Source organism: Lepus europaeus, chromosome 2, assembly GCF_033115175.1.
Source record: "Lepus europaeus isolate LE1 chromosome 2, mLepTim1.pri, whole genome shotgun sequence".
Taxonomy (NCBI): domain Eukaryota; kingdom Metazoa; phylum Chordata; class Mammalia; order Lagomorpha; family Leporidae; genus Lepus; species Lepus europaeus.
The window spans coordinates 169716062-169731634 of record NC_084828.1 but is presented as its reverse complement, the minus strand read 5'-3'; the positions used below and the strand labels follow the sequence as shown (position 1 = coordinate 169731634).

The window sequence follows — 15573 nt, the reverse complement described above, 5'->3', positions numbered from 1 at the left end:
CACATGCAGAAATATGAAGCAAGACCCTTACCTTACACCTTATACAAAAATCCACTCATCATGGATTAAAAGATGTAAATTTATAACCCAACATCATCAAATTATTAGACAATATCAGAAAACCCTGCAAGATATTGGCACAGGCAAAGACTTCTTGGAAAAGACCCCAGGGGCACAGGCAGCCAAAGCCAACATTAACAACTGGGATTTCATCAAATTTAGATGAGAGGCAACCAACAGAATGGGTGCAATTATTTGCAAACTATGCAACAGATAAAGGATTAATAACCAGAATCTACAAAGAGATCAAGAAACTGCACAACATCAAAACAAACAACCCACTTAAGAGATGGCCAAGGACCTAAACGTTTTTCAAGAAAGGAAATCCAAACGGCCAACAGACATGAAGAAACGTTCAGAGCCGCTGGGCAGCGATAACTGTGTGGCCTACGATGAGGCCGTCCTGGCACAGCAGGACCGGGTCCAGCAAGAGACCGCGGGGCACAACCCCTGTGTCCGAAGGGCTGGAGCTCTCGGTCCTGTACGAGCAGTAGGCTGAAGACGCCCAGGTCCGCCGACGGAGACCACGGAGCTCCGCAGAGCGTGCTCCTACCTCCGCAGGCCAGGCCCGGGCAGTGCCTCTGCCGCGCTCCCGGGTTTTCCCACTTGGAGGCCTGCAGGCCGACAGCGAGGAGCTGCCGCGGTTCGAGGCCGCGTCTGCCGAGAGCGGAGAGGACCTGGCGTCCCGGGCTTCGCCGAGTTCACAGTCCAGGGCTTCCACAACACGCTCAGGGACCTGACCGAGCAGCTGGCCAAGCAGGCCTCCGTCGCCGACCTGCTGCCTCCTTCAACGACCGGAGCGCCTCGGACTGCTCGTGGTCCACCTGCGGCGCCAGAGCAAGTTCTTGGAGCACCTCGTCGTCAAGGAGTTCGGCCAGAGGAGGTGGGCCCATGTGCAAGGGGAGCGGCCACATCCACATCCCCGCGCCGGCCCAGGCCCTCAGCGGCTCCCCCAGGTGGAGTCCATGGACCGCGGCGAGGTGGCACCCCCAACCCGCACGTCGTCCCCGAGGGCTCGGAGCCCGAGGTCCACCTGCTCTATCGGGCCGGACACGACGACATCCTCTACAAACAGGGCCGGCCGGCCCGCCTCCCCTCTGCCAGGCGTAGACGTGTACAGAGGTGCTGGTTTTTATGTTTGCTTGTTTGTTTTGGGGAGGGGGGTTGTAAATGGTCATATTTCACCCCCCACCCCCCCGCCCTGTCTCACAACCTTCCACGTTTTATTAAAGGGGATGCTGGAAAGAAAGAAAGAAAGAGAGAAAGAGAGAAAGAGAGAAAGAGAGAGAGAGAGAGAGAAAGAGAGAAAGAGAGAAAGAAAGAAAGAGAGAAAGAAGGAAGGAAGGAAAGAAGGAAAGAAGGAAAGAAAATGTCCAGGATCACTAGCCCTCAGAGAAATGCAAATCAAAACCACAATGAGGTTTCACCTCACCCCAGTTAGAATGGTTTTCATACAGAAATCAACAAACAACAAATGCTGGCGAGGATGTGGGGAAAAAGGCACACTAATTCACTGTTGGTGGGAATGCAAACTGGTAAAGACCATTTGGAGTCAACCTAAATGCCCATCAACGGAAGACTGGATAAAGAAATTGTGGGATATGTACTCTATGGAATATTACACAGCAGTAAAAAAAAATGAAATCTGGTCACTTGCAACAAAATGGAGGAATCTGGAAAACATCATACTGAGTGAAATAAGCCAGTCCAAAAGGGACAAATATTATATATTCTCCCTGATCAGTGACAACTGAGCACCTAAAAGAAAACCTGCAGAGGTGAAACTGACACTATGAGAAGCAATGACTTGATCAGCCCTTGTCCTGTCAAGGAACAACTTACTATTTTATTATTTTTAGTATTTTTTGAACTCTTAACAGAAATATTCTTAGGTGTTTAAATGCAACTAAAAATCAACCCCTGTGAAAAATAAGAGAATAAGAGAGGGAGGAGATGTACAGTCCGGCACACATTCCTACGGTCTTACATCTAAGGTAAAGCTAAAAATTTGCGATGGGACTCCAAATTCCATTTAGTTGGCAGGTACTAATGCTATCTTACATGTTAAAGTGATCATATTAAGTGTGTAACTGATCATATAGACAGGATTAAGTGTTAAAGGGATCACATAAGACCAAGTGTCTGCTAATAACAATAGATAGAATTAAAAAGGGGATAATGATCCAACATGGGAAGCAGGCCACACAACAGACTCAGAATTCAAATACCCTAAATAGCACTCTGACCTCAGAATCAGCCCTTAAGGCATTCCATTCTGCCTAGAAAGCCCATGAGAGCATTTCAAGCATGGAAAGCCAAGACACTGTGGCAAAAATTGATCTACACGAAGAATCTTTATGAGGGAGATCCCAGTGGAAAGAAGGGGCCATCAAAGGAAGTACTTTTCTCTGAAAGGAGGAGAGAACTTCCACTTTGCCTATGGCCCTGTCTAAAGCTGACAGAGTTTGTGGACTCAAAATGCTTCCATAGCCTTGGCAGCTCATGACAAGAGCCTCGAGTGATCACTGACATCATAAATAAGAGTCTCAATTGTTAAATCAACAATAGGAGTCACTGTGCAATTGCTCCACATGTAGGACCTCTGTCTTTAATGAGTTGTACTGTGAGAATTAACAGTAATACTTGTCTTCAAACAGTACTTTATACTTTATATGTCTGTGTGGGTGCAAACAGTTAAAATCTTTATTTAGTATAGAGTTGATCTTCTGTATATAAAGATAATTTAAAAAAATGAATCTTAATGAAGAATGGGATGGGAGAGGGAGTAAGAGGTAGGATGGTTTGGGGGTGGGAGGGCAGATGGGGGGAAGAACCACTATATTCCAAAAGCTATATCTGTGAAATTTGTATTCATTAAATAAAAGCTTTCTAAAAAAAAAAAAGAAAGAAAAATACACCGCTAAAAACAACAGGAATATTTATGGAAAGACAGCATGGCCAAGTCATTACTTATCAAGAGTCATCTAGAATGGAAACGGCCTCAATTCTCCAGTTAAAAGACACAGACTGGTTGAATGGGTTGAAAAAACAAAACCCATCTATTTGCTGCCTACAAGAAACACATCTCAGCAACAAAGATGCATGCAGACTGAAAGTGAAATAATGGAAAGAGAGACTCCACACCAACAGAAACCAAAAAAGAGCTGGCGTAGCCATCCTAATATCAGACAAAATAGAGTTTTAGTCCCAGCTGCTCCACTTCTGATATAGCTCTCTGCTATGGTCTGAGAAACCAGCAGAAGATGGCCCAAGTCCTTGGGCCCCTGCACCCAACTGGGGAGACCCGGAGGAAGCTCCTGGCTCCTGGCTTCAGATCAGCACAGCTCTAGACATTGTGGCCAAATGGGGAGTCAATCATTGGATGAAAGATTTTGATCTTGATCTCTCTTTCTCTGTCTCTGCCTCTCCTTCTCTGTGTAACTCTGCCTTTCAAATAAATAAATCTTTGAAAAAAAATACATACTACAGGGCAGTTACAATCAAAGCAGTCTGATACTGGTACAAAAACAGATGGATAGACCAGTGGAACAGAATGGAAACGTCAGAAATCAATCCATGCATCTACAACCAGCTTATCTTTGACAAAGGAGCTAAAATCAACCCCTGGAGCAAGGACAGGCTCTTCAACAAACGGTGCTGGGAAAGCTGGATCTTCACATACAGAGGTTTGAACCAAGACCCCTACCTCACACCTTACACAAAATCCACTCAAAATGGATCAAACACCTCAATTTATGACCTGATACCATCAAATTATTAGAGAACATTGGGGAAACCCTGCAACACTTTGGCATAAGCAGAGAGATCTTTGGAAAGACCCCAGAGGCACAGGTGATCAAATCCAAAATTGACAAATGGGATGACATCAAATTCAAATGCTTTTGCACTGCAAAAGAAAAACTCACCAAAGGGAAGAGGCAACTGACAGAAGGGGAGAAATTATTTGCAAACTATGCAATTGATAAAGGGTTAATAACCAGACCATACAAAGAGATCAATTAAGAAGCTCAACAACAAGAAAACGAACAACCCAGTTAAAAAATGGGCCAACGACTTAAACAGACATTTTTCAAAAGAGGAAATTCAAATGGCCAACAGACACATGAAAAAATGCTTGGGATCACTAGCCATCAGGGAAATGCAAAGCAAAACCACAATGAGGTTTCACCTCACCCCTGTTAGAATGGCTTTCACACAGAAATCAACAAACAACAAATGCTGGCGAGGTTGTGGGGGAAAAGGCACCCTAATCCACTGTTGGTGGGAATGCAAACTGGTACAGCCACTGCGGAAGACAGTATGCAGATACCTCAGCAATCTGAAAACAGACCTACCCTATGACCCAGCCACTCCTGGGAATGCCGCTCCTGGGACTTTATCCAAGGGAAAGGAAACCAACAGATCAGAGAGTCATCTGTACCCCATGTTTACTGCAGCCCAATTCACAATAGCTAAGATATGGCATCAACCCAAATTCCTGTCAACTGAAGACCAGATGAAGAAATTATGCCATAGTCTTCTACAAAGTGAAGAAGGTATAGCCTCAGGGGTGAGTCAGGGAGAAAATGGCAGAGGAAACTTCATGCAAATCAGAGGGACACAGTAGACCCACATGGAGGGTGTGGACGTGCACAGCTCAGGACCCAGCAGCTGAGAATCTCAGCACCAGCTTTGGAGACAGAGGTGAAATTAGTCTGCAGTTGCTGAAGTCATTGGCGATGAGGCTGTGGGAAGAGCCTCCGTGGGCCCAGTTTGGAGCCCTGTAGGGACAGTGTACCTGCCAAACTACAGGAGACAAAAGTGGGGGGGGGCATGTTTCTCTCTCCCCAACAACCCTGCAACAGCATCCTCTAACAAGCCAAGAGACGGCAGGTGCCGTTTTGGACATAGGTATCAGCTGTGCCGGCTCATTTGAGTCGTTTGATAGTATCCTGTAGGTCTCCAGCAGTCTTTATTAATTTTCTAATTACTTTTTCTTGTTTTTTGTCTGACTGTAAAATACTATAATTACTATAGAAGACCAAATATATACAGGTTCTAGGAGTTCTTGAAGGCATGAAAAGAGAGAATGGATTAGAAGGTCTTTTAGTGAAATAATTATAGAAAACCTGCCTAATTTGGAGAAAAAAGGGGAAATCCAAGTACAAGAAGCACACAGAACTCCTAACAGACATGACCAGAAAAGATCTACACTATGACGCACTGTAGTCAAAGAGCCTAAAGTGTGTACAAGAGAAACGCCAGGTTACTTTCAGAGCATCTCCAGTTAGACTCACAGTTGACTTCTCATCAAAAACACTCAGGCTAGGAGAGAATGCAGAGCTATATTCCAACTCTTAAGTGCAAAACAACAGTCAACTCAGAATACTGTACCCTGCAAAGCTCTCATTGATGAATGAAGGTGAAATAAAGACCTTCCATGACAAACAGAAATGGAAAGAATTTGTCACCACTCAACCAGACTTACAAAACACGCTTTAGGATGTACTTTACACAGAAACATGTTCGTCCACTACAGAAGACGGTGAACGCAGAAAACTTCCCAGTAAAAATACAAACAAAATCGCGGCCAACACAGTGGCCTCCACCTGCGGTGCTGGCATGCCATATGGAAGCCGGGTTCTAGTCCCGGTTGCTCCTCTTCCAGTCCAGCTCTCTGCTGTGGCCCGGGAGTGCAGTGGAGGATGGTCCAAGTGCTTGGGCCCTGCACCCGCATGGGAGACCAGGAAGAAGCACCTGGCTCCTGGTTTTGGATCGGTGCAGCACCAGCCGTAGTGCCCATTAGGGGAGTGAACCAACAGAAGGAAGACCTTTCTCTCTGTCTCTCACTGTCTATAACTCTACCTGTCAAATAAAAAAAAAAGATTTAAAAGAAAATATCTGCTTAAAAAAATACAAACAAAATCAAAAGTAAAGAATAGGGCTATTTATGGAAAAATGGCAGGGTCAAGTCGTTACTTATCAAGAGTCACCTAGAATGGAAATGGCCTCAAATCTCCAGTTAAAAGACACACACTGACTGAATGGATTAAAAAATAGAATCCATCTATTTGCTGCTTACAAGAAACACATCTCAACAAAGATGCACACAGACTGAAAATGAAATGATGTAAAAAGATATTCCATGCTATCAGAAACCAAAAAAGAGCTGGTGTAGCCATCCTAATATCAGAAAAAATAGACTTTAATATAAAAACTGTTAAAAGAGACAAGGAAGACTATGATTAAGTGATTAATTCAACAGGAGGATGTGATTATTATAAACGTATATATACCTAATTATAGGGCACCTGGTTATTTAAAAGAAATGTTAAGGGATCTAAAAGGAGACTAGACTCTAATACAGTAGTAATAGGGAACTTCAACACCCCATTTTCAGCAAAGGACACAGGAACCAGACAGAAAATCAGCAAGGAAACAACAGAGTTAATCGACACTATAGAATAAATGGACCTCACAGGTATCTACAGAACTTTCCATCCTATAGTCACAGGACACACACTTATCTCACAGTGCATGCAACTTACTCTAGGATTGACCACATGCTAGGCCGTAAAACAAGTCTGAGCCAATTCCAAAAAATCGAAATCATACCATGTATCTTCTCTGATCTCATTGGAATTAAGCTGGAAATCAACAGCTCAAGAATCTCTAGAACATATGCAAACACATGGAGACTGAACAACATGCTCCTGAAGGAACAATGAGTCATCTTCAAAAGAAAAGTCAAAAAATTCAGGAAACAAATGAAGACGACAACACTACATATCAAAACTTATGGGATACAGCAAAAGCAGTGTTCAGAGGAAAGTTTTAGCAATTGGTGCCAACATCAAGAAATTGGAAAGGCACCAAATAAATGAGCAATCAACGCATCTCAAGTACCTAGAAAACAGCAAACCAAACCCAAATCTAGAAGAGAAATAATTAAAATTAGAGAAATCAACAGAATTGAATAAAAAAAAAATACAAAGTAACCATGATATGAAGAGCAGCTTTTTGAAAAATAAACAAAATTAACACACCATTGGCCCAACTAACCAAAAAAAGGAGGGAGAAGACCCAAATCAATAAAATTACAGATGAAAAAGGAAATGTAACAGACACCACAGAAAAAAAAGAATCATCAGAAATTACTACGGTAATTATGAAATCCAGTCCTGATTACAACAAAATGCATGAAACTGGAAAGCATCACTTAGTGAAATAAGCCAGTCCCAAAAGGACAAATACCATGCATTCCTCCTGATCTGTGATAACTAATACAGCATCTAAAAGTTAATCTATAGAAGTGAAATTGACACTGAGATGCAATGACTTTGAACAGCCCTTGTCTCAACTATTGAGGAAGTTTTTTTTTTTCAGACTATTAATTGAACTCTTAATATATGTGTATAAAATTAATTGAAAATAGGTCTTTGGAGCCAATGTTGTGGCATAGCAGGTAAAGCTACCGCCTTTGCCTCATGTGACAATTTTTAACTTAGTCTATGGTGTCTCATATATAGTACAGCCCACTTTCAATCTGTATTTGTATCTGAAAGTCTTTGATAGCACATAAATGGATCAGGCATGAGGTGTTTGTTTTTGTTTTTAAGATTTTATTTAGGGGCTGGCACTGTGGTGCAGCAGATTAAAGCCCCAGCCTGCACTGCCAGCATCCCATATGGGGGCCAGTTCAAGTCTCAGCTGCTCCACTTCTGATCCAGCTCTCTGCCATGGCCTGGGAAAGCAATGGAAGATGGTCAAAGTCCTTGGACCCCTGCACCCATGTGGGAGACCTGGAAGAAGCTCCTGGCTTGATAGGCTCAACTCTGGCCATTGCAGCAATTTGGAGAGTGAACCAGCAGATGGAAGATCTCCTTCTCTGTCTACCTCTTTCTGTAACTCTGTCAAATAAATTTTTTTAAAAAGGTTTTATTGGGGATGACGCTGTGACGTAGCAGGTAAAGCCACCGCCTGCAGCGCTGGCATCCCATAAGGGCACCAATTTAAGACCCAGCTGCTCCACTTCTGATCCAGCTCTCTGCTGTGGCCTGGAAAAGCAGAACATGGCCCAAGGCCTTGAGCCCCTAAACCCAAGTGGAAGACCCAGAAGAAACTCCTAGCTCCTGTCTTTGGATCAGCACAGCTCCAGCCATTACAGCCAACTGGGGAGTGAACCAACGGATGGATGACCTCTATCTCTCTCTCTCCCTCTGTCTCTCCTTCTAACTCTGACTTACAAATAAATAAATCTTTAAAAAATATAAAAAATATTTTATTTATTTGAGAGGCATAATTACATAATGAGAGGAAGAAAAAAAAGATTTTCCATCCATTGGTTCACTCCCCAAATGACCACAATGGCCAGAGCTGAGCCAATCTGAAGCCAGGAGCTTTTTCTGGGTCTCCCACACGAGTGCAAGGGCCCAAGGACTTGGGCCATCTTCTACTGCTTTCCCAGGCCATAGAAGAAAGCTGGATTGGAAGGGGAGTAGCTGGGACACGAACTAGCACTCATATGGGATGCTAGTGCCACAAGCAAAGACTTAGCCTACCATACTATAGTGCCAGCACCCAGATATGGTTTTTAGCCACCATGCTGGTCTGTATTCTAAATGGCTTTAATCTTTTTTGCATCTATAGTAATTACTGATAAGGAATAACTTAATTCTGCCACTTTTTAATAATGTTTTAAAGATTTATTTGAAAGTTACAGAAAAAGGTAGAAACAGAGACAGAGGTCTTCCTCTACTGGTTCACTCCCCAAATTGCCACAACGGCTGGAGCTGGGCTCATCCAAAGCCAGGAGCTTCTTCTGGGTCTCCCTCATGGGTGCAGGGACACAAGGACTTGGGCCATCCTCCACTGCTTTCCCAGGCCATAGCAGAAAGCTGCATCAGAAGTGGAGCAGCCGGGACTCGAACTGGCACCCATATGGGATGCTAATGTCACAGACTGGGGCTTTAACCCACTGCACCACAGTACTGCCCCTGCCACTTTTTTTTTTTTTAAATCTGTTGGAACAATGAGTGAGAAAAGTGTTACTATATTCAACCATGATTATGGTTTTCTTTCAGGTTCTGTCATATTTTTGGCTTTACAGGTTTTGCAGCTTTGTAATGAGGTATATATATTTAGGATTTTTATGTATTTTTAAATGAACTGACCTTTTGATAATTACAAATCATTTTTCTTTCTCTGTAGAAATGATCCTTGTCTTAAATTCTATTTTGACAAATGCTAATATAGCAACATCAGCTTTAAGATTTTATTTGACAGGCAGAGTTACAGAGAAAGGGAAAGACAGGGAGAGGTCTTCCATCTGCTGGTTCACTCCCTACATGGCCACAACAGCTGAGGCTGGGCTGATCCGAAGCCAGGAGCTTCTTCTGAGTCTTCCACACAGGTGCAGGAGCTCAAGCACTTGTGCCAGGCTCCACAGCTTTCCCAGGCCATAGCAGAGAGCTGATCGGCAGATGAGCAGCCGGGACACCAGCCAGCGCCCATGTGGGATGCCAGCACTGCAGGTGGAGGCTTAGCCTACTACACCACAGTGCCATCTCCACAACGTCAGCTTTCGTATGCTTTTCGCACGGTACATCTTTTTCATTCTTTTATTCTCAATCTGTGTCTCCACATACATAGTCATGCACCACATAGTGATGCTGTGGTCAAAGGTCCCTATGAGATTATATTGTGTAGTGCTGTCATGGCCATCCTACTTTGTGGAAGTACACTTCATGATTCTCACACTGATGAGACCTCCTCCTATAGTCCCATCACTGTGCAATATATAACCACATAGTGTTTCTTACAGAAGGCATGCAGTTGGACCATGCTGTTTTTATCCAGTCTGAGAACTGCTACCTTTTGAGTATATGATCTATTTACATTTAGTGTAATTACTGATCGTTGGTGTTTTAAAGTTTTTATTTTCATTTATTTGGAAGAGAGAGAGAACACTTATCTTCCATCTACTTTTTCACTCCAACAGCCAGGGCTGGTTTAGGCTAAAGCTGGGAGCCTGTAACTACGACCAGGTCTCCCACATGGGCAGCAGGGAACCATCTACTTGGGCTATCATCTGTTGCCTCCCAGGATGTGCAATAGCCGGAAGCTGGAGTTATAAGTGGAGCTGAGACTCAAATTCAGGCCCTGAAATGTGGGACTGTGGTCACCCAAGCAGCATCTTAACCACTGTACCAATGTTCCTGCTCGGTTTAAAGTCTACCAGTCTGCCTTATTTGAAAGGCAGAGCTAGAGAGAGAATATCATCCATCTGCTGGTTCACTCCCCAAATGGTCACAATGGCCAGGGATAGTTCAGGCTAAAGACAGGAGCCTGAACTCCATCCAGGTCTCTCATGTGGGTGCAGGGGCCCAAGCACTTGGGCCACCATCTTCTGCTTTCCCAGGTGCATTAGCAGGGAGTTCGATCAGAAGTGGAGCAGCCAGGGCTGAAACAGGCACTCATATGGGATGCCAGTGTCATAGGTGCAGCCATGCCCCTATTCTAGCCCCAAGAGTCTATCCTATTTATATTCATTTTCTACTTGATCCATTTGTTCTTTCTCTGTCCTGTTCTCGTGACTTCTTTTTTATAACTGTTATAGACTATTTATTTCATTAATCAACCTTATAGTTTACCTGTTTATTTTAACATATGCTCTAGTAATTGTGGAGTACCTTTTAAACTTATCACAATCTAACTTCACTTAACTTCCTGCAGTGCACTTTCTGTCATGTCTCTTCTTATATAATGGTACTTCACAAAGCTTATGGAGGGGCCAGTGCTGTGGCGCAGCAGGTTAAAGCCCCAACCTGCAGCGTCAGCATCGCATATGGATGCCGATCTGAGTCCCAGGTGCTCCGCTTCTCATCCAGCTCTCTGCTGATGCACCTGGGAAAGCAGCAGAAAATGGCCCAGTGCTTAGGCCCCTGCATCCACGAGTAAGACCCAGGAGGAAGCTCCTGGCTCCAGCCTTGCCTAACCCCAGCTGTTGCAGCCACTGGGGGAGTAAACCATCAGATGGAAGACCTCTCTCTGTCTCTACCTCTCTAACTCTGCCTTTCAAGTAAATAAATTTAAAAAAAAAAAAAAAGCTTACAGAAAATGAAACTAAGTTTATTTGGTACAAAGACATTTTGAAATCCATGTAGTTTTTATTTGTTTTGACAGGCAGAGTAGACAGTGAGAGAGAAACAGAGAAAGGTCTTCCTTTTTCCATTGGTTCACCCCTCAATGGCCGCTATGGCCAGCGCACTGCGCCGATCCGAAGCCAGGAGCCAGGTGCTTCTTCCTGGTCTCCCATGGGGTGCAGGGCCCAAGGACTTGGGCCATCCTCCACTGCACTCCCGGGCCACAGCAGAGAGCTGGCCTGGAAAAGGAGCAACCAGGACAGAATCCGGTGCCCCGACCGGACTAGAACCCGGTGTGCCGGCGCCACAGGCAGAGGATTAGCCTAGTGAGCCACGGCGCCAGCCTATGTAGTTTTTTCATAACAACTACACTCCATGAAATTTTTGGATACCTTTTGGGTACCCAACTCCTTAAATTGTTATTTTTCCTGCTTTCAGCAGTCTCTAACTTTTTGGATAAATGTGTATAAAAATGAAATAATTTTTTTTTTTGACAGGCAGAGTGGACAGTGAGAGAGAGACAGAGAGAAAGGTCTTCCTTTTTGCCGTTGGTTCACCCTCCAATGGCCGCCGCGGTTGGCGCATCTCGCTGATCTGAAGCCAGGAGCCAGGTACTTCTGGTCTCCCATGCGGGTGCAGGGCCCAAGCACTTGGGCCATCCTCCACTGCCTTCCCAGGCCACAGCAGAGAGCTGGCCTGGAAGAGGGGCAACTGGGATAGAATCCGGAGCCCCAACCAGGACTAGAACCTGGTATGCCAATGCCGCAAGGCGGAGGATTAGCCTGTTAAGCCACGGCGCCAGCCAAAATGAAATAATTTTTTTAAAAGATTTATTTGAAAGGCAGAGTTACAGAAAGAGGAGAGACAGATCTTCCATCTGCCAGCTCAGCTCATTTCCCAATTTCCCAAAATAGCTGAGGCTGGACCAGATCAAATAGAGGAGGGAACTCCATCCAGGTCTCCCACAAGAGTGGCAGGGACCCAGGCACGTAAGCCATCATCTATTGCACTAGCAGGAAGCTGGACTGGAAGCTGGGGAGGCCTCAGACCCAGGCACACTCCATCCATTGCCTCCCAGTGTGGGTGATGCTGTGCCTGGCTGGGAGACTGCCTGCCTGGCCCACACAGGAGGTTCAGAGGGCATGGCACACCATGCCTCCCCAGGACCTGACTGCTGGCAGGCGGCAGGGGCTCCAGGCACACTTCCCCCATCCCCCTTCCTGTTGAAGGCCCTTGCAACAATCAGGTAAACAGCTCCCAGGTGTGGCCCAGACCCATAAGGACCACCTGGAAGGCTACGTGACATTCAAGCTGATTGGAGAAGCACAGTAGCACCAATACAGGCTTTATCCTTTAGAATTAGCGTTGCCCTGAACTAGCTACGGCCCCTCTGCCTGCCCTTCAAAAGCTTGTGCTTGGGCCGGTGCCGTGGCTCACTAGGCTAAGCCTCCGCCTGCGGCGCCGGCATCCTGGGTTCTAGTCCCGGTCAGATTCTGTCCCGGTTTCTCCTCTTCCAGGCCAGCTCTCTGCTGTGGCCCGGGAGTGCAGTGGAGGATGGCCCAAGTGCTTGGGTCCTGCACCCGCATGGGAGACCAGGAGAAGCACCTGGCTCCTGGCTTCTGAACAGCGTGGTGTACCGGCCGCAGCAGCCACTGGGGGGGTGAACCAACAGAAAAGGAAGACCTTTCTGTCTCTCTCTCACTGTCCCCTCTGCCTGTCAAAAAAAAAAAAAAAGAGCTTGTGCTTGATTTTTAATAAACGGACACGTTCCCGAACTTGTCCCCAGTGCTTCTTGTTGGTGGGCACCCCACCACCCCGACAGTGCGGGCCTCGCAGGACGAGCCTGTATCCCAGGATACATTAGGAGGGTGACAGACCAAAAACAGGGCAGCTCGGACTCGCACTTCAAGATGGGATGCAGGCTTTCCACAACACTGGCCCCAGGTGAAAACACTGTTTCAATGCCCACAGCTAGAGGCCTCTATGTAAAACACTGGTCTTTGGGATTCAGAAAGTGAACGCCAAACACCAAACTCTCAACGCCACTTCAGCCGGGAGTATGAACCTGATCTCACCACCTGTGTTTTCATTAATTCTTTTTCATCCACAGTCTGCAAAAGAGAGGAAGGAAAAAAGGGGAGAGAAAGCCAGGCACGCCCACTGTTCTGTAGCACCTAACCCAATGCCAGGAACAACAAAATGCAAGCCATTCATAACGGTTCAAAGCCTTAAAGTCCAAATAGGGAAACGAATACCCTAACATACCTATGGCACATATGCACGTACTGGGAAATGTTTAATGACACACTGTACATTTCTGTACAATCCAGTAATTACATAAGGAAGAGCTGAGATAAACTGCCTTGTTCTGAAGACTGATCAGGAAGCTGGGTCAGTTCCTCAACCCTAAAATGGAGAAATGGTACCTTTCTCAGTGTCACTGTCAAGGGCAACTAAGAAACAATGCCCCAGACACGGAATACACACAGTGAATGTCAGCTGGGTAACAGCAGCAGAAGCAAATGGCTTCATGGAAGAAACTTTCATTGAGAAACAGCTAAGGCAGAGTTCCAACATTAATACGCCAAGTTTCAACTGCTCAAGTTGTATGTTGAGATTCAAGCATTTAATGAAGTGCAATGTGATCTTGAATACAGATTTAGGGCTACGTAGGCAGTCTCCTCCTCCTCCCCCAAACACAGACACACACGCGCCCCAGCCACGCCTCTGAAGCCAAGGCTTAATGCTCAAAGCAAAGCACTCCTAAGCTCGGCAAAGCAACCACTAGTGCACAAGTATCGCAGAACACCTCCATCACAGGACAGGCCAAACTCAGAGCGGGCTGTGCGGAAGGGGTGGAGAAGAAAAGGGCGGAGGGAGGAATGAGCCTTCAGACGGCTGGGAAAACGCAACGCCCCGGCACACGTCCTTTCTGCTTGCACGAAGAAAGCACTGCCATGCTGAGCGCAGCGATGTTCTCATCAAGTTCACTCTCCAACTCCTCCCAGCTCCATTAACACAACTCAGAGTTAAAAAGAAATACACACAAAGACGGTCCTGGTCGCTGTGGGTGGTGGGCTCTTCCTGCTGGATCCACAGCCCACACCTGGGAGTCTTTCTCCAGAGTCAGTGAGAGACCCAGACAATCCACCTGTCTCCTCAAGTGGGGAACACAGAGCCAGCCAGGGCTCCCAGTGGGAGCTTTTCTCTCCGGAAGGCAACAGGCCTTGGGGGAAGCGCCCAGCGCTTTCATCTCATCAGCACTTCCACTAAGCCCTGCAGATGAGCCCAACTCCACTGAACTACTCTGGGTGTAGAACACACACACAACACCTGTTTCTTAAAACGAGCCATGTCCCTATTCCCAACCAGCGAGCCCCACAACCCCCAAACATTCCACTTCAAGGGTGTGCTCCCAAGCCCGAGGCCAGCTCCATCCCTCTGGAGCCCCTGCAGAAATCATACCTTTGCTAGCAGTTGCTGGAGTCCTCCCCCAAGTCTTCCAGGCAGGTTTTAAAAACTACCTGAAGTGGGGGCGGGGTGGCAGGTGGCATGCCCACAGCTTCCCACGTTTACTGAACAAACGTGGTGATTTCTGAAGACATTTACAATGTACTCATTATGGAACAATCAAATCTTAGTGAGGGCGCTGCACTCGGGGGTGGGGGGGGGAACCCTGCAGTTCTAATGCCCCTCATTTTAAAAATCGGGGGAGAGGGAGGTCGCTGAAATCACGAATTTAAATTTGCACCTCCTAAGGCAATCAAATGATGAATCTGAAACACATGTGGTGTGCCACCTAAAATCGCAAACGAGGCAGCAGGCACACAGCCCGCAATCCTGTAAATAGGAATGTGCATCATATTCATAGATTGATATATTTTTTTAAAACCACACCCTCCCAGGGAGGTTTCTCAGGTTCTCTGCGGGGACAAACAGGCTCACAGCATCCCAGGCCCGCTGCCTAGGGGTCCTGGCTGCGACAGGCCGGAGGGCGCTCGGAAGACCCCCGCCGCCCCTCCCAGGACCCGCCCGGCGCTGCCCAGCGCTGCCCGGCCCGGCCTGGCCCGGCCCTGCCCAGCCAGGTCCAGTCTGGCCCAGCCCTGCCCAGCGCTGCCCAGCCCAGCCAGGTCCAGTCCGGCCCAGCCCGGCCCAGCGCTGCCCAGCCCAGCCCGGCCCTGCCCGGCCCGGCCCAGCCAGGTCCAGTCCGGCCCGGCCATGCCCAGCCCTGTCCAGCCCGGCCCAGCTCTGCCCAGCGCTGCCTAGCCAGGTCCAGTCCGGCCCGGCCCTGCCCAGCCCTGCCCAGCCCTGCCCAGCCAGGTCCAGCCCGGCCCGGCCTCTGCACGACCCCGGCGCCGCCGGTCTGACC

General features: G+C 46.8%; 1 protein-coding gene and 1 pseudogene across 1 annotated transcript in view; one reads left to right on the top strand and one right to left on the bottom strand.

The window, feature by feature from the left end:
- Positions 1-15573, bottom strand: part of FBXL2 (F-box and leucine rich repeat protein 2) — a 90579-nt gene that overhangs the window by 74859 nt on the left and 147 nt on the right. The gene's annotated exons all lie outside the window — the stretch shown is intronic.
- On the top strand, positions 404-15571 carry LOC133777300 (ubiquitin thioesterase OTUB1-like; annotated as a pseudogene).